Source organism: Piliocolobus tephrosceles, chromosome 10 (genome assembly GCF_002776525.5).
Source record: "Piliocolobus tephrosceles isolate RC106 chromosome 10, ASM277652v3, whole genome shotgun sequence".
Taxonomy (NCBI): Eukaryota; Metazoa; Chordata; class Mammalia; order Primates; family Cercopithecidae; genus Piliocolobus; species Piliocolobus tephrosceles.
The window spans coordinates 34,141,555-34,160,378 of NC_045443.1; the positions used below are offsets into that span (position 1 = coordinate 34,141,555).

The 18,824-nt window shown below is 37.9% G+C and overlaps 1 non-coding gene across 1 annotated transcript; it reads right to left on the minus strand.

Moving 5' to 3' along the window:
• Positions 1 to 15,741: 15,741 nt before the first annotated feature.
• LOC111540665 lies at positions 15,742 to 15,848 on the minus strand. Its single transcript, XR_002731043.1, has one exon. It is a non-coding gene; the product is annotated as a U6 spliceosomal RNA (small nuclear RNA).
• Between the last annotated feature and the right edge of the window lie 2,976 nt (positions 15,849 to 18,824).

Consider the following 18,824-nt stretch of genomic DNA (forward strand, 5'->3'; position numbering starts at 1 on the left):
GATGGAGGAAGATCTACCAAACAAATGGAAAAAAAAAAAAAAAAAAAAAAAAAAAAACTGGTTGCAATCCTAGTCTTTGATAAAACAGACTTTAAACCACCAAAGATCAAAAGAGACAAAGAAGGCCATTACATAATGGTAAAGGGATCAATTCAACAGGAAGAGCTAACTATCCTAAATATATATGCACCTAATAAAGAAGCACCCATTTCATAAAGCATGTCCTTAGAGACTTACAAAGAGACTTAGACTCCCATACAATAATAATGGGAGACTTCAACACCCCACTGTCAACATTAGATCAACGAGACAGAAAGTTAACAAGGATATCTAGGTTGAACTCATCTCTGCACCAAGCGGACCTAATAGACATCTATAGAACTCTCCACGCCAAATCAACAGAATATACATTCTTCTCAGCACCACATCGCACTTATTCCACAATTGACCACATAGTTGGAAGTAAAGCACTCCTCAGCAAATGTAAAAGAACAGAAATTATAAGAAACTGTCTCTCAGACCACAGTGCAATCAAACTAGAACTCAGGACTAAGAAACTCAGTCAAAACCACTCAACTACATGGAAACTGAACAACCTGCTCCTGAATGACTCCTGGGTACATAACGAAATGAAGGTAAAAATAAAGATGTTCTTTGAAACCAGGTAGAACAAAGATACAACATACCAGAATCTCTGGGACACATTTAAAACAGTATGTAGAGAGAAATTTATAGCTCTAAATGCCCAAAAGAGAAAGCAGGAAAGATCTAAATTTGACACCCTAACATCACAATTAAAAGAACTAGAGAAGCAAGAGTAAACACATTCAAAAGCTAGCAGAAGGCAAGAATTAACTAAGGTTAGATCAGAACTGAAGGAGATAGAGACACAAAAAACCCTCGAAAAAAAATCAATGAATCCAGGAGTTGGTTTTTTGAAAAGATCAACAAAATTGATAGACTGCTAGCAAGATTAATAAAGAAGAAAAGTGAGAAGAATCTACTAGATGCAATAAAAAAAAAATGATAAAGGAGATATCACCACCAAACCCACAGAAATACAAACTACTATCAGAGAATACAAAAAAAAAAGAGAATTTTAGACCAATATCCCTGATGAATATCGATGCAAAAATCCTCAATAAAATACTGGTAAAACGAATCCAGAGGCACATCTAAAAGCTTATCCACCATGATCAAGTGGGCTTCATCTCTGGGATGCAAGGCTGGTTCAACATATGCAAATCAATAAACATAATCCAGCACATAAACAGAACCAAAGACAAAAACCACATGATTATCTCAATAGATACAGAAAAGGCCTTTGACAAAATTCAATAGCCCTTCATGCTAAAAACAGTCAATAAATTCGTTATTGATGGAATGTATCTCAAAATAATAAGAGCAATTTTTGACAAACCCACAGCCAATATCATACTGAATGGGCAAAAACTGAAAGCACTCCCTTTGAAAACTGGCACAAGACAGGGATGCCCTCTCTCACCAATCCTATTCAACATAGTGTTGGAAGTTCTGGCTAGGGCAATCAGGCAAGAGAAAGAAATAAAGGGTATTCAGTTAGGAAAAGAAAAAGTCAAATTGTCCCTGTTTGCAGATGACATGATTGTATATTTAGAAAACCCCATTGTCTCAACCCAAAATCTCCTTAAGCTGATAAGGAACTTCAGCAAAGTCTCAGGAGACAAAATCAATGTGCAAAAATCACAAGCATTCTTATACACCAGTAACAAACAGAGAACAAAATCATGAATGAACTCCCATTCACAATAGCTTCAAAGAGAATAAAATATCTAGGAATCCAGCTTACAAGGGATGTGAAGGACTTCTTCAAGGAGAACTACAAACCACTGCTCAGTGAAATCAAAGAGGACACAAACAAATGGAAGAACATACCATGCTCATGGAGAGGAAGAATCAATATCATGAAAATGGCCATGCTGCCCAAGGTAATTTATAGATTCAATGCCATCCCCATTAATCTACCAATGACTTTCTTCACAAAATTGGAAAAAACTGCTTTAAAGTTCATATGGAACCAAAAAAGAGCCCACATTGCCCAGACAATCCTAAGTCAAAAGAACAAAGCTGGAGGCATCACGCTACCTGACTTCAAACTATACTACAAGGCTACAGTAACCAAAACAGCATGGTACTGGTACCAAAACAGAGATATAGACCAATGGAATAGAACAGAGCCCTCAGAAATAATACCACACATCTACAGCCATCTGATCTTTGACAAACCTGACAAAAACAGGAAATGGGCAACGGATTCCCTATTTAATAAATGGTGCTGGGAAAATTGGCTAGCCATAAGTAGAAAGCTGAAACTGGATCCTTTCCTTACTCCTCATATGAAAATTAGTTCAAGATGGACTAGAGACTTAGATGTTAGACCTAAAACCATAACAACCCTAGAAGAAAACCTAGGTAATACCATTCAGGACATAGGCATGGGCAAGGACTTCATGTCTAAAACACCAAAAGCAATGGCAGCAAAAGCCAAAATTGAGAAATGGGATATGATTAAACTAAAGAGCTTCTGCACAGCAAAAGAAACTACCATCAGAGTGAACAGGCAACCTACAGAATGGGAGAACATTTTTGCAATCTACTCATCTGACAAAGGGCTAATATCCAGAATCTACAAAGAACTCAAACAAATATACAAGAAAAAAACAACCCCATCAAAAAGTGGGCAAAAGATATGAACAGACATTTCTCAAAAGAAGACATTCATACAGCCAACAGACACATGAAAAAATGCTCATCATCACTCGCCATCAGAGAAATGCAAATCAAAACCACAATGAGATACCATCTCACACCAGTTAGAATGGCAATCATTAAAAAGTCAGGAAACAGGTGCTGGAGAGGATGTGGAGAAATAGGAACACTTTTACACTGTTGGTGGGACTGTAAACTAGTTCAACCATCATGGAAAACATTGTGGAGATTCCTCAAGGATCTAGAACTAGAAATACCATTTGACCCAGCCATCCCATTACTGGGGATATACCCAAAGGATTGTAAGTCATGCTGCTATAAAGACACATGCACACATACGTTTATTGTGGCACTATTCACAATAGCAAAGACTTGGAATCAACCCAAATGTCCATCAGTAACAGACTGGATTAAGAAAATGTGGCACATATACACTATGGAATACTATGCAGCCATAAAAAAGGATGAGTTCACGTCCTTTGTAGGGACATGGATGCAGCTGGAAACCATCATTCTCAGCAAACTATCACAAGAACAGAAAACTAAATACCGCATGTTCTCACTCACAGGTGGGAACTGAACAATGAGATCACTTGGACACAGGAAAGGGAACATCACACACTGGGTCCTATTGTGGGGAGGGGGTAGTGGGGAGGGACAGCATTAGGAGATATATCTAATGTAAATGACGAGTTAATGGGGGCAGCACACCAACGTGGCACATATACATATGTAACAAACTTGCACGTTGTGCACACGTACCCTGGATGTATAATAAAATAAAATAAAATAAAATGCATACATGAATGGTAAAAAAGAAAAAAGAAAAGAGGACTTTGGTAATTTTGCAAATATTGTAATAAAATGTAATATTTATGATGTATAAATCATTAATATTTGCAAGCTAATAGGAAATACATATAACACTCTGTTCATGCAATACTTGGCACATTATTCCCTTTGATTTGCTAAATTCTTTTGCCTATATAAAAAGCAGATTGATAGAAAAAATCAATGCTTACAATTCAGAATGTTTGTACATAGTATTTTTATCTCATAATTTACCTAATATTGTAACTCACTGTTTGTTCTGTGCATGGAGACTTAGTACATGTTGTGTGTCCTTCAACGGTCACACCTGTTTCTTACTGTTTTGAAAGATATCTCAACAATTTGAGGTGTATGTCCCTCAGGGTGAATCCACTACATTGCTTCTTAAAATTTAAGTCAGACCATTTGAAACATACCATCTACATATAATGAAAAAAAAAATTATCTTCAAGTATTTTAGCAGAAAAACAGTAAGACAAAGAATTATTTGTAAACATATTAGGCTAATATCAAAATCTAAGGAGAATAAGAATAATGTGGTCTACTTCCTGCAACATTATAGTGGGTAGGCAGGAAGAACAAAGCACCTTATAAACATAACAGACATCCCAGGAGATCCTAAGGGTATGGTTAGGTATCCTATAAAGGAGAGCATTCTTAGAGAGAAAAAAAAAATCACAGCTGCAACCTGTGATCTACTTCCTGACTGAGCTTTCTTTACTCAGTCTAAGTATGTAGAAGAGATTCAATAGCTGTTTGTATTCATTTGTTAGTGTTGCCTTAAGAAAATGCTGCAGACCTGGTGACTTAAACAACAGATTTATTTTTTCACCCTTCTGGAGAGTGGGAATCTGACAAGGTGTCAACTGGGTTGATTTCTTCCAAGGCCTTACTCCTCAACTTCTGGGCAACCACCTTTCATCTCTATGTTCATAGAATCTTCTACGGGTCTGTTTAATTTACTTTTTTTTTTTTTTCTTTTGAGACAGTGCCTTACTGAGAGGTGACAATGTGCCAGCAGCCCTCACTTGCTCTGGCGCCTTCTCGGCCTCTGCATTCTCTCTGGCCAGGTTTGAGGAGCCCTTCAGCCTACCGCTGCACTGTGGGAGCCCCTCACTGGGCTGGCCGAGGCCAGAGCCAGCTCCCTGTGCTTGCAGGGAGGTGTGGAGGGAGAAGCGCTGCACACAGCCCTCCTGGGCCAGCAGGAGTTCTGGGTGGGCACGGGCTCTGCAGGCCCCGCACTGGGAGCAGCGGGCCGCTGCCACCGCCCCGGGGAGTGAGGGGCTTAGCACCCTGGCCAGCAGCTGCAGTGGGTGCGCCAGGTCCCTCAGTACTACCGGCCCGCCCAGGGCAGGCTCAAATTCTCACGGGGCCTCAGCTGCTTCCCTGTGAGGCAGGGCTGGGGACCTTCAGCCTTCCATGCCCGAGCCCCTGCCACCGGCAGGCTCCACGGGCTGGAGCCTCCCTGATGGGCGCCGCCCCCTGATCCGTGTTGCCCAGTCCCATTGACTGCCCAAGAGCTGAGGAGTGCCCGGGTGTCACACAGGACTGGAGGGCAGCTCTGCCCGCTGCCCCAGCAGGGAATCCACTAGGCAAAGCCAGCTGGGCTTCTGAGTCTGGCGGGGACTTAGAAAACTTTTATGTCTAGCTGGAGGATTGTATAGACACCAGTCAGCACTGTGTCTAGCTCGGGATTTGTGGATGCACCAATCAGCACTCTGTATCTGGTGGGGACTTGGAGAACTTTTCTGTCTAGCTAAACGATTGTAAATGCACCAATCAGCACTCTGTGCCTAGCTAAAGGTTTGTAAATGCACCAATCAGAGCTGTGTCTAGCTAATCTAGTGGGGACTTGGAGAATTTTCTGTCTAGCACTCTGTCTAGTTAAAGGATTGTAAACTCACCAATCAGCACTCAGTGTCTAACTAAAGGTTTGTAAATGCACCAATCAGTGCTCTGTGTCTAGCTAATCTAGTGGGGACTTGGAGAACTTTTATGTCTAGCTAAAGGATTGTAAATGCACCAGTCAGCACCCTCTGTCTAGCTCAAGGTTTGTAAATGTACCAGTTAGCACCCTATTAAAATGGACCTATCAGCTTTCTATAAAATGGGCCAATCTGCTCTCTGTAAAATGGACCAATCAGCAGGATATGGGTGGGGCCAGATAAGGGAATAAAAGCAGGCTGCCCAAACCAGCAGTGGCAACCTGCTGGGGTCCAGTTGGTGGATGCTTTGTGCTTTCGCTCTTTGCTATAAAAGTTGCTGCTGCTCACTCTTTGGGTCTGCACTGCTTTTATGAGCTGGAACACTCACCACAAAGGTCTGCAGCTTAATTCCTGAGACCAGCCAAACCGCTAACCCACTGGAGGAACAAAACAACACCAGATTGGAGGAATGAACAAGTCCAGATGCACTGCCTTAAGAGCTGAAACACTTACAACGCAAAGGTCTGCAACTTCACTCCTGAAGCCAGAGAGACCATGAACCCACCAGAAGGAAGAAACTCCGAGCATGTCTGAACATCAGAAGGAAAAACCTCCGGATATACCATCTCCAGACAACACTCACCATGAGGGTCCGTGGCTTCATTTTTGAAGTCAGACCAAGAACCCACCAATTCCAGACACATTACTCACCCAGATTGGAGTGCAGGAGTGCAGTGGCATGATCACAGCTCACTGCAGCCTTGACCACCTGAGCTCAAGTGATCCTCCCACCTTAGGCTCCTTGCTAGGATTATGGGCATGCACCACCATGCACAGCTAATTTTCTCTCTGTGTGTGTGGATTTGTATTTTTTTGTTGAGACAGGGTTTCATCATGTTGCCCAGGCTGGTCTTAAACTTCTGGACTTAAGCAATCCATTTTGCAAAGTGCTCGGAATACAAGCGTGAGCCACCACAGCCAACCTCCTTTTCTTTTAAGGACAACAGTCACATTGCATTACAGTGCACTCTAATTTTACCTTAATTATCTCTTTAAAGGCTCCATCTCCAAATACAGTCACATTCTTAGTACTGAGAGTTAGGGCTTCAACATATGAATTTGAGGGATAATATGGTTTGACTGTTTCCCCACCCAAATCTCATCTTGAATTGTAGTTCCATAAAGGGCTTTTTCCCCAACTTTCACTCTGCAATTCTTCCTGCCATCATGTGAAGAAAGACGTATTTGTTTCCCCTTCCACCATGATTGTAAGTTTCCTGAGGTCTCCATAGCACCGCGGAACTGTGACTCAAACTTCTTTCCTTTACAAGTTGCCCAATCTCAGGCAGTCCTTTATAGGTGCATAAGAATGGACTAAGGGGAGACACTATTTGGTTCACAACATCATTCAGTGTGATACCTATCCTGTCTCTACCCGCCCCCCCCCCCCAACACACACACACACACACACACACATGAGTGTTTTAGGCTATTCAGCTATGCTTCACTCCAAGTTTTATAAATAGTACACATAGTACATACTACTATTAACAAGTAGTACATAGTAAATAATGAATGAAGAACTCAACAAATTTGAAGAATGATTTTATTTCTTTCAGTAAGTATTTAATATTTTTGTTAAAGTTTGTGGATTTCTCTCTCATTGGATTGTTAACAAACTTGGAGAATTTGTGAAGTTATAAAGCAAGATGAAACATAGAATAATAATTGTAATCATCATTATCTCAGCCATATTGAATTTACACCCAAAACTAAATTAATTATATTAAATGTATAAGTCAAAAACGAAATTGTTAATCTCCCCTTTCTCCAAAATTTGGCCTTACTTCTATCTTCCCCTTAGAAAACAGATCCACCGCTTTTATTAAACCAGAAACCTGAGTTGTCCCTGAATCCTTTCATTCACAAAACACCCACATTCATTTTATTAGCAAATTTCACCAGTTCCACTTCCAAAATGTATCCCAAATCAATTCACTTTACGTTTACTTTACTGTCTCTTATTTCTACCACTCTTGTCCAGGCCACCATCTTTTATCACATGGATTACTCTAACATCTCTCCCCACCTCTAAATGCCTTCTTCACTCAGGAACCAAGGTAATTTGGCTAAATATTAATCAGATAACATAACTCTCCTATTTAAAGCTTCCTAGTGTCTTATAATTAAATCCATATGCACTAAAAAAGAATATCATGACCTGGCCTCTGCCTACCTCGTAGGACTTCTCCTTCCACCATATGCTCCAATCATATTGTTCTTTCTATTACCTACTATGTAGGGTTTGCCTTAGAGTCTTAGTTTCTAACAGATAGAACAGGTCTACTGTTTTCTCTGATTAGAAACTTATTCTATTTAATCTGGATATAGCTGAAATGTCACCTCCTCCAAGAAGTCTTTTTCTTATTCTAGTCTCAAGTGGCCTCCAAATCACTCTCTATTACCCTATTTTAATTTTCTGTACAGTGCTTACAGTTGTCTAGTATTTTCTTATTTTTATTTTTTCTCTTTACATGAGAATTTTGACCTTGACTATCTTGATTGATGCTTTAACCCCATAACATAAAACAATGCATGATAGAGTGGTACTCAATAAATATTTATAAAATAAATGAATTACCAGCTGCTCTTTAGAATGACAACATGGGATTCTTGACCTTATAAGATGGTCATCAAAATTCACCCTATAAGTTTGTTTCTGTAGCTGCTCTTAAGATTCCTGAGATCACTAAAATAAATGAACAAGACAGATTGTACATATCTTTATTTCTTTTTAATTTTTAGTCAGTGCTTTGCAACAAAGAATTACTGTGGTATCTGATCCTCAGGAGCTCTGATGAGAATCTACTCTTGCCCAATTCACTAACCTAGTCACTAATGACTTTTTTTGGCAGCACAGGCAAGAGCTCTAAAAGAAAGCAAAAATCAGCAACTTGTTCCCAGCACATTTTGAATATTTATGAGCTGCTGCTCATGGAACTAACTATTAGTGGCTCAACGCCATGAAAAAGAACTTTCTATACAAAAACATAGGTAACAATCACAATTCCAAAATGGCATAAAATGCTTTTGCTATCCTGACTTCTTACAGCAACCATATCTACTAGAAGTTTTTGACTACAGTATAATATTATATTAATGTTTGAGGTAATAAGAGAAAAATACTCATTGCTTTTTTTTTTTCTTTTCTTTTATTATACTTTAAGTTCTAGGGTACATGTGCATAACGTGCAGGTTTGTTACATATGTATACATGTGCCATGTTGGTGTGCTGCACCCATCAACTCGTCAGCACCCATCAATTCATCATTTATATCAGGTATAACTCCCCAATGCAATCCCTCCCCCCTTCCCCCTCCCCATGATATGCCCCAGTGTGTGATGTTCCCCTTCCCGAGTCCAAGTGAGCTCATTGTTCAGTTCCCACCTATGAGTGAGAACATACGGTGTTTGGTTTTCTCTTCTTGTGATAGTTTGCTAAGAATGATGGTTTCCAGCTGCATCCATATCCCTACAAAGGACGCAAACTCATCCTTTTTTATGGCTGCATAGTATTCCATGGTGTATATGTGCCACATTTTCTTAATCCAGTTCTAATTCTATCAAATGCTGCTCAGTTGCATAGATTTACTCCTTTAGAGAATTGTAAGGAATCAACAGAATTTTTTTACTTTCCCCGGGGATAAAATATGACAAACGTCATCAATCTAAGAGAAAATAGTCTTGATACCCTCTCCAGTAATCACCAACTTCTTCTTGGGGTAAGGAGCACTTTGAGAAGAAGGGGAAAATTAACTTTTAATGTATTTGGGCAATGAGATTTAAGGTCATCTGAATTAGCAGGATATATTGTTTGAGGATCAGCTGGTGGTTTTTAAAATGTACAAAGTTGAATGTGCCTTCATTTTGTTGGTCCTTTTCCAACTGATAAATCATTTCCTGTCTCCAGTGAATTGGTTTAGTTTTGTCTTACTATAGGTATAATCTTGCATTTTATTCCCAACTGAGCCACCAATCAAGTAATAAAAGTTTCTAAAAATGTTTGTTTTTAGGCTTAAAATATGATCTTAAAGACTACACTGTAGACTACCCAGCTTTTATTCACTATCTTGCTGACATTATTAGTAATGAATCCTCATCCATTTTTGGCTTTCCCTTTCTATTCCTTAGTCAGAGTCCACGTCTCTCTTAAAGTGTTATTTCTTTTTCTAATTCCCCATTCCCCTCACTGAGGGTCACAGATCTTCTACCAGAAAATGTATGCACTGAGAAACATTCTGTATTTATCACACAGCTGCCAAAAGAATAGATATTCCTTGATAAGAAAGAACATTAAAGTGTCATTTTCTAAGAAGTTCTTGGATTATAAAACTTAATATATATGTAAGAAAAATAGTTTGTAATTAATTATAGTTATTCTTTTAAGCTTCCCTAGTCAAACAAGTATCAAGAAATTTATAAATGATACTGAGTTATTTTGGTCAGTTATCCAGTTAGAAATTTGTTCCCCAAAGATGACTCTTCAGGTTGCAAATACTAATTGGCTTTCAGTGGGTAACAGTGAGTGTGCGTAGTTACATATTTAAGGAAAGAAGCCAGGCAACTGGACTCCCCACTACTTAACAATGGTCTTGTGTCTAATTCAGAAGTACTACTTGACAGGAAAATCCTTATTGTCCCAATTGCTCAAGGTTGATGGTGTTTTTCTTTATTTTTATTTTTTCTTTTTTATTATACTTTAAGTTTTAGGGTACATGAGCACAACGTGCAGGTTTGTTATATGTATACTTGTGCTTAACAAAGTTAGCTATTCACCTTGAAGGCATCTTATTTCACACAAAGAGCAGTGACTCACGGGAACTGGGAAGAAAAAGAAAACTGACGAATTTCCTGAATACCTCTGCTATTGCTATATAATTAGCATTTGGCTCTATGTATCATTTTATTTTTAGATGACATTTTAGGGAACACTATTAAATTATAATGGGTAGCCAAAAGGAGGTGACCTGTAGTCATGCTAAGAATAGAAGAGGAGTGTAATGCAAAGGCAAAGACTTGAACAATTTGATTTGAAACCTGGCCCTGACATGTATTAACTATATTTCATTTTGAAAACTGCATAATCTGAGTTTTAATTTCCTGATTAGTAGATAGTAAGTACACTTACTTTACTGAGTTCTTAAGATGATAAATGAAATAATAAATGAGGAATATATGGCACTTTGCACAGTTTGTTTCACATGTTATATACATAAGAATTTTCTATCATTATCATGAATGTTGACTAACTTGACTAACAGTTCACCAAGCCATTTCATCCTATGAGAAAGGAAACGGATATAGAGGATTAAATAATTTGGCCAGATTACAACTAGTTAGTAACAGTCAAAACTAAAAACCATGTTTCTAAATTTCAGAGATGTATTCTTTCCATAGCTATGACTCCTTAGTCTGAAGTTTCTGATGTCACTCCATGCATTTAATCAGACAATTTAACTTTAGAGTTAGAATCATCAGTTAACTCACTGACAATCTCATGCAGCTGGTGACACCAGTTTGGGGGGGGGGGCGGTCATTCTGAAGAAGAAAGTGTTTATGTATTGAAATAAGGAAACATGGATAATCTGTTTTGATGATTAGAACAGACTTGTTCCAGCAAATCACGATGCTTTTAAATCAAGATGTTTTTACTGGATCCTGTTCTTTTTTTGTTGTTGCCGTTTGTAAGGGAGGACTGACATTATAGGAAACAGAATAAGGAGTTTTGTTAGGAAGAATGAATCCAGCTAGCTAGCACTGTAGCTAGCAATAATTATGTACATGTAGTGATAGTACACACATAACTGACATGGATGTTTTTTAATGATGTGCTAGCAAGTCAACTAAACCTTTTAACGGATTTTGTTGTGGATGACTTGATATAAATGGGGATATCTTGAAGTAAAAGAAAGTGGAATCAGCTCATAGAAAGGGATATGAATTATTTTCCCATAGAGGGACATCTTTTTAGTCTTTTTCTCTTTACCTTCTCTACCCCCTGCCTACACACACATAAAAAAAAGTATTTCTAAAGGAAAGAAAGAATATTTAGATGAGTGTAAAAATCCTCCAAATATCACAGGTGAAGAGGAAAAATAACTGAGTAAATGACACAGAAACTAACCATCAGAAAGTCATTGCAAGCAGCACAAAGAGAAAAACAATGAGTTTAGTTGCACAGAAAGAAAGAATTCTGAGAGGAAAAAAGCAAGCCAAAGAGGCACGATAGTATAATGAGTAATAGAAAGTAAGGACACTAGAGGAAAAAAACAGGTGACAATTAATGCTAGAGAGAGGAGACTGAGTTGAAAAAAGCAGCAGAACACCCAGATGGAAACCAATCCATGAGCTTATTTTAGAGCATCTCATTCCTTTGGTCACAGTAACTCTCCTCCTTTGTGCAACTTTTCTGCAAATACCTGAAATACAAGGTAGCTATGACCTGCCAGGCCCTCTTGTTAAGAGGTTATCAAAATAGATATTTATGAGACAAGCAAATTTCATATAGATGCTAAAATTCCTAATATCAAAATCCCATTATTTTTGGACATAGTTAAAAAGCAGAGAGGGAGCCCACCTGTTTCTATAATGGTCAGTGAAGCTATTCAGATCACTCATGCCATGTCACAGAATACATAGCTAGAAAAATATTTTTAGTTAAAAATATTTTAAATATTTCATAAAAGCATCATAGAAAAGTAGTAAGGAAGAGCCAAGCCAAAAGTGAAAACAAGAACCCAGACTGAGAGGCAAACATTAAAGCCACTTTTGCCCTGAGAGCATTTGCTGATAATGTAAAATTAAACTCCTAGTTTTCTCCATTTTGTGAGGTGAGAGCAACATAACTTAGAATTCAGAACGAGCATAAGATATATTTTAGCAGATTTAGATTTGAGCGTCTCTACTCCAAGCTGGGATTCCCTAAAGGTTGTGCTGTCAAGGTTAAGGAGAACAGAAAGTAAAGCAGTTATTACATGGGGAATTTGATCCCAGGCTTAACTTTCTTGGATCAGGGAATTTCAAAACCTGAACTTGGTTAAGTAGTTACTGACTAGTAATACACTCTGGTGCTTGACAGAACCAAATGATATCTCCTTTGGAGGAAGCTATCTACATAATACGTCACAAGTCAATCTTGCAATTTTTCACATGCAATATTGAACATATATTCAACAATAGGAAAAACAGGAAACTGGATTCTGTAAGTTCAAATGAGAACAAAAATGAAAGAGAACCAAAGAGACTTGAAAAACTAGAATTATCAAATGCAGATGATAAAGCAACAATGCATATAAAGAAATGAATGTATTTGTTTGGAAGTCTTGAAATTTTAATTAATACATAATTATTATGAGAGCTCTTAAATTTAAGTTGCAAGGTAAAAATAAATCAAAAAGAAATTAATTATTCCTAAAATATATAAAGTAGTATGTGTTAATATATGTGCATTACAATGATTTAAAATGCAATCTTATTCCTGGACAAATACTGACACAATCTTTAGACAAATTAATTAGGAAAAAAAGCTTTAAAATCAACAGGTTTTACTTGTGATATGGGAGGGTTGTTGATGAGATGTCGATACAATTGAGTATATATAGCAGTGAGAATGAATGATCTAAATTTCTATTAATAAAGATTGATAATTGGTCAGACATTTATTGCTTAAACTCAAAATGCTAGCAATCATTTTCTAAGGCTACCTTGTTGAATTTTCTAAGGCTCACCTTTAAAAAGTGCTTAAGTGGGAACTATGGATATATATAGGGATAATTTTGGAATAAATATAACACAACCTTAATTAAGCATGTAGAGACCCTCTAATTAGACAATGGATCTGTCTGCATGTAATGATAATTCTGTCTAGAGTCATGATTCTTAAACTTTGAGACAGGATCCCACTCTGTCACCAAGGATGGAGTACAGTGGCATGATCATGGCTCACTGCAAACTTAGCCTCCCAAGCTCAATTGACTCTCCTGTCTTAGCCTCCTGAGTACCTGGGACCACAGTGTGCACCACCACGCTTGGCCAAATTTTTTATTATTTGTAGAGATGGAGATCTCACCATGTTTCCCAGGCTGGTCTAGAATTCTTCCTTATGCAATCCCCCAACGTTGGCCTCTCAAAGTGCTGAGATTACAGGTGTGAACCACTGCGCCCAGTCTTTCTTACACTTTAATGTGTATATGAATCACCTGTGTATCTTGTTAAACTACAGATTCTAATTCATTAGGTCTGGGGTAAGCCTGAGAGTCTACAGTTTCTAACGAGCTTCAGGTGATGCTGATGCTGGTGGTTTTGACTAACAAGCAATGGTTCTTCACCTTTAGTCTTCATTAGAATCACCTGGAGGCTTATTGAACTAGATTTCTGGTCCCCACCAACAGAGTTTTTCATTCAGTGGCTCTAAGTTGGAGCCTGAGTTTTTTCATTTCTAAAAATAAATAAATAAATCCCTGGTAATGCTAATACTGCTGGTCCAGGTGCTGGATTTTGAGATCCACCAATTTGTTGTATAGGATTTGAAACAGGCAATAGAAAATGCCAAAAACACAGAACGAAATAGCTTTGTTCATCATCCAAGGCTCAGGCCAATCAAGCTTCACTGGCGAAAGCACCACAAGGAGCCTGGGCTAATAAGTTCTGCCAGATGTCTCAACTACTAATTAGCTCTAGGGATAGCAAACATTCCATTGATATGCTGGGAACATTAGCTTCCTGAGCCTAGTCAGAAAAAAGGTTTGAAGTTCAGGAATTAAACATATTGGTATTATTTCATATGTACAAAAAGCTTATAATCAACTGGTAGTCATTTTTACAGAAAAGGAGGGCTGGAGAGGTTGCTTGAGATCACACAGCCCGTGGTACAATTAAAATCAGCAAGTCCTCTCCTATGATTGTGTAAATTGAAATACTATTCTACAGTACATGGTGATTCCACCCAAATCTTTTCTCCTTAAAGCAGATGTTCCTTGAAGTGTCAGATTACACTATACGTTTGGGGAGGAGAATTCACTCAATTCTTTTCTGAAAGTAATTAGGCAGAAGATCAGGAATTATTTACTGCCAAGGTATTTAAAACACCTCTAATAACAGAAAAAAAATGAGGGGCAGGAAACTGGCTTTTATTGAGTGGCTATAATTTTCAGACCCTATGCTACATACTCTCTCCAACATATTTATGTTTGATCCTCATAACACAGTTTAAGGATGAAGACCTTGGACCTCAAAATTAAAGTCACTATTCCAAAGTCAAACACCTAAGAAAAAGAAGTGTTATTTATTCCATCTCCAAGGAATAGGACCCAATGTACCATGCTCTTGGCAAGCAGAACATTGGAGGAGGTAATGAAATAGCCCCTGGGTAGAGAAGTAGTCCAGTGATTTAGAAGAAAAACTGAAGATTGATTGAGTCCATTTCCTCTACAGGACATATGCAAAATCAGCCCCACCCCTATATTGCACCTAGACACATATATTCCATCACTAAATTGTTTTATAAGGATGTACCCAAGAAATGCTGTACCAGAAATGGACAAAGCTGAAATTATCTTTCCTTGAAAACTGATTTCTTCATCTGTAGTCCTTATTTTAGAAAATGGCAACATCATTTTAAGCAATGCTGAACCCTGGGAGTCATCTTGACTCTTCCTTTTCCAAAACCACTACATCCACATATTTCACTAATACCTTTCAACTCTATCTTCTCACGATATCTTAAAACATCTATTCCTCTCCATCTTACTTCCCTCATCAGAATTTAAAAGTAATTAACTACCTTTTATCTTGACTATGAGAATATTTTGCTAACAGACCTTCTGTGGTATCAAAATAGTTTCCTAAAAGTCACATGATCTGCCCACCCCCCGGCCCTTCCACCCAGGATCCTCCAAACAAACACCCTACATAATATATTCACCCTACCATGGTCCTGTTCCTTTTTTTCAGCCTTGATTCTCTACTCTCTACCAAGTTAACTGAATTATATTAGTTTCCTGAACACAAAATGCTATTTCACACCTTTTTGTCATGGCCAACCTGCCTGAAGGAGCACAAAATGTAGTTTATAGGTTCTAGATAAACAGCCTGTTATCCTCTGGAATAAAAAAATAAAAATTAATCAGATGCAATGTCAAACTTACTTGACAGATTTCTTTTTTTTTTTTTTTTTTTTTTAAATATGGAACGCTTCACGAATTTGCGTGTCATCCTTGCGCAGGGGCCATGCTAATCTTCTCTGTATCGTTCCAATTTTAGTATATGTGCTGCCGAAGCGAGCACAACTTGACAGATTTCTTAAGAAAACTTTTAGACTCCTGAATGCCACAAACTAGAGTCACGAATCCAAGCAGAGGTTCTCTGAGTGTTCCTTTTAATTTTTCTTTTACCTGATCAGAATACCTAATCAGAAAGGTTATCTGCAGCATGCCATCAGTGCTGGAAGGGGTAGCAGGGTTTCAATAACTCAAAACGTCCTCCAAACCTGTCAGGGTAGAAAATAAACACAAACCAAGTGCCTACTTTGGGCCAGGCACTCTTAATGCCTAAAATCTAAAGGAGTATTTACCAAAGTTTTGTGTGCATAGGAATCGCCTTCAGTCTTTCTAGGGTAGGGCTGAAGTTCTGAATTTTACTGCACTTAAAAGTGACATTATTGGTGTCCGTCCACAGAGTACAATTTCAGTAGCAAGGCTCTAGTCTATTACAACACATCCTGCTGACATGGCATTGGGCTTGAAATCCCCACAATTATTATTTCTTTATAATACCCTGAGCAAAAGTTGGTCTGCAGCTGGTGGCATATTACGTGTGTTTAGACATATATTACCTATTCAGGCACCCCTTAGGGACTACAGCAGCCATGAATGGGATACAAACACTTAGATTGAAGGAAATGAGGTGATAGGATGGCAAATTTTGCCCATAGAGAAAGTAAGGAAGCTACAGATGCCTCATGGTGGCAGTCTGAAGAATGCAAGGAAAAAAGGATGAGAAACACCAGTGACAAACACCTTCATGGTCATCATAACTATCATTTTGTGAGTATCTGTTATACGCCCAGGCATGCACTTTTAAGATAGGCTTTGACTAAAACATATATGAATCATTTTCCTTTTCTTTTTCTATTTTGGCACAGAAAATATTTAGTATGTTGTAGTATATGTAATGAACAAAAATTTTTCTTTGTCTTTTGAAGCTGAGACATAGGCCTAAATATTGTTTTGTTTCAGAAATGACCTTCATCCACTGACCTGAGTCTAAGCATGAAATGCTGCTTCTCCAACTTGCTGGTTCATGTCTTCCTGGAGCAGATGGGTTGGCTATTTTTGCCCAATGGTTAGGAGACTTTGATCCCAAGAAAACATGCACTTAAGGCATTTTATTTGTGCTCTGACTGGCCTGAAGCTGAGTCTAGGGAAGCTGTGCTGCATTCCTCATTTCCAGTGAAACAGATTAACTGAGATGTTTGTGCCCCAATCTAACAAAGATTGTCTTAGAGATGAATACAATCCTGTCCATGCTAATATATATAAAATCATATATAATATATATAGTATATAGTATGTTATATATATATGACATGTAGTATATAATATATAATATATATAGTATATAGTATGTTATATATATATATATATATATGACATGCCCAATATCTTTGTTAACAGTTTCCAGAAAGCTTCTTAGAAATTCAAAGTCAGTGGCAGTTATAGAGCCCTAGGAGAAGGCAATAAAGTAACCTAGTGGCCAGAGTATCTTCCAAATGTGTTTCCTGTCCCTTCAGCTACTAAACAAATATTTAATAGGATCTGAGGCTGAACAAGACACTGAATCTATATCTGCATACTCGTTTACACATGTATACTCACGAAGGCTACATACGCAATTATATATGACATATCAAATTTTCTACATAGTACATTTTGTATTAAAAGGCATAAAAGCAGTCATTAAAATTGGATTCTCCAAAAACTACAAGATAAAAACTAGCCTTTGAAGTCTGTGTGACAAGGCTCTTCACCATTTTACTCTGGCTTACCTGTCACAACTCATCTCCTGACATGCATACTGGCCCCTCTTATAATGCTAAACTCCTGTAATATTGAACTATATGTTGTTTTATGAGTGTTTCAGGCAATTTTATACCTTTGTCGTTTTTGCGTGACCTATTCCTTCGGCCTTTCTCCATATATATACACACACATATATATATATATTTTGTAGTAAACTCCTATTCATCCTTCTAAGCCCAGGTTAAGTATCACTTCCTCCTGGCCATCTGCTGCTTCTCCTGAATCAATCCATATTTGATCATGGTGCTATACTTTGTATGTTCATTTCTTATTATACTTATTACACAATGTATTGTAGCTATTTGTTTGTATGTCTGTCTCCTCTACAACTATGAGTAATTTATTTCTTTTTATCTTTATAAATTTAGTACCTAATAGAGTATGAAAAAATGCTTGTGAAATTGAAATTAAATTGAAGAACCTAGAAGAAACTGCAGTAGAATCTAGTTTAGAATGGAACTAGAATCTAGTTTGGAATGGAATCTAGTTTAGAATGGAACGTTTTAGAATGGAAAGATATTTTAACAATCATGTAGTTCAGGGGTCAAATTATACAGATATGAAAATGAAAGCCTGGGGAGTTTGTTGACTTTGCTAAAACTCATAACCGGTTAATGGCATAGCCTGAATTATAATTTGGTTCTAGGCCATCCCAGTGTTGCCACAAGTTGTTTTTCTTTCTTTTTTTTTATTATACTTTAAGTTCTAGGGTACATGTGCATAGCGTACAGGTTTGTTACATATGTATACTTGTGCCATGTTGGTGTGCTGCACCCATCAACTCGGCAGCACCCATCAATTCATCATTTATATCAGTTGTTTGTTTGTTTGTTTGTTTGTTTGTTTGTTTGTTTGTTTCAGAGATGAGATCTCATTCTATTTCCCAAGCTGGAGTACATAGCATGATCATAGTTCACTGCATTCTCTAACTCCTGGGCTGAAGTGATCTGCCTGCCTCAGCCTCTCAAGTAACCAGATCTACAGGCACACACTGCCACATCTGGCTAATATGTTTATTTTTTATAGAGATCGGGTTTCACTATGTTGACCAGGCTGGTCTCAAGCTCCTGGCCTCAAGTGTCTCTCTCCTCAGCCTCTCAAAGTGTTGCGATTGCAGGCGTGAACCACTGTGCCCAGTTCACAAGTACTTTTTGAACATGTAAAACAAATGCTGGACTATCTT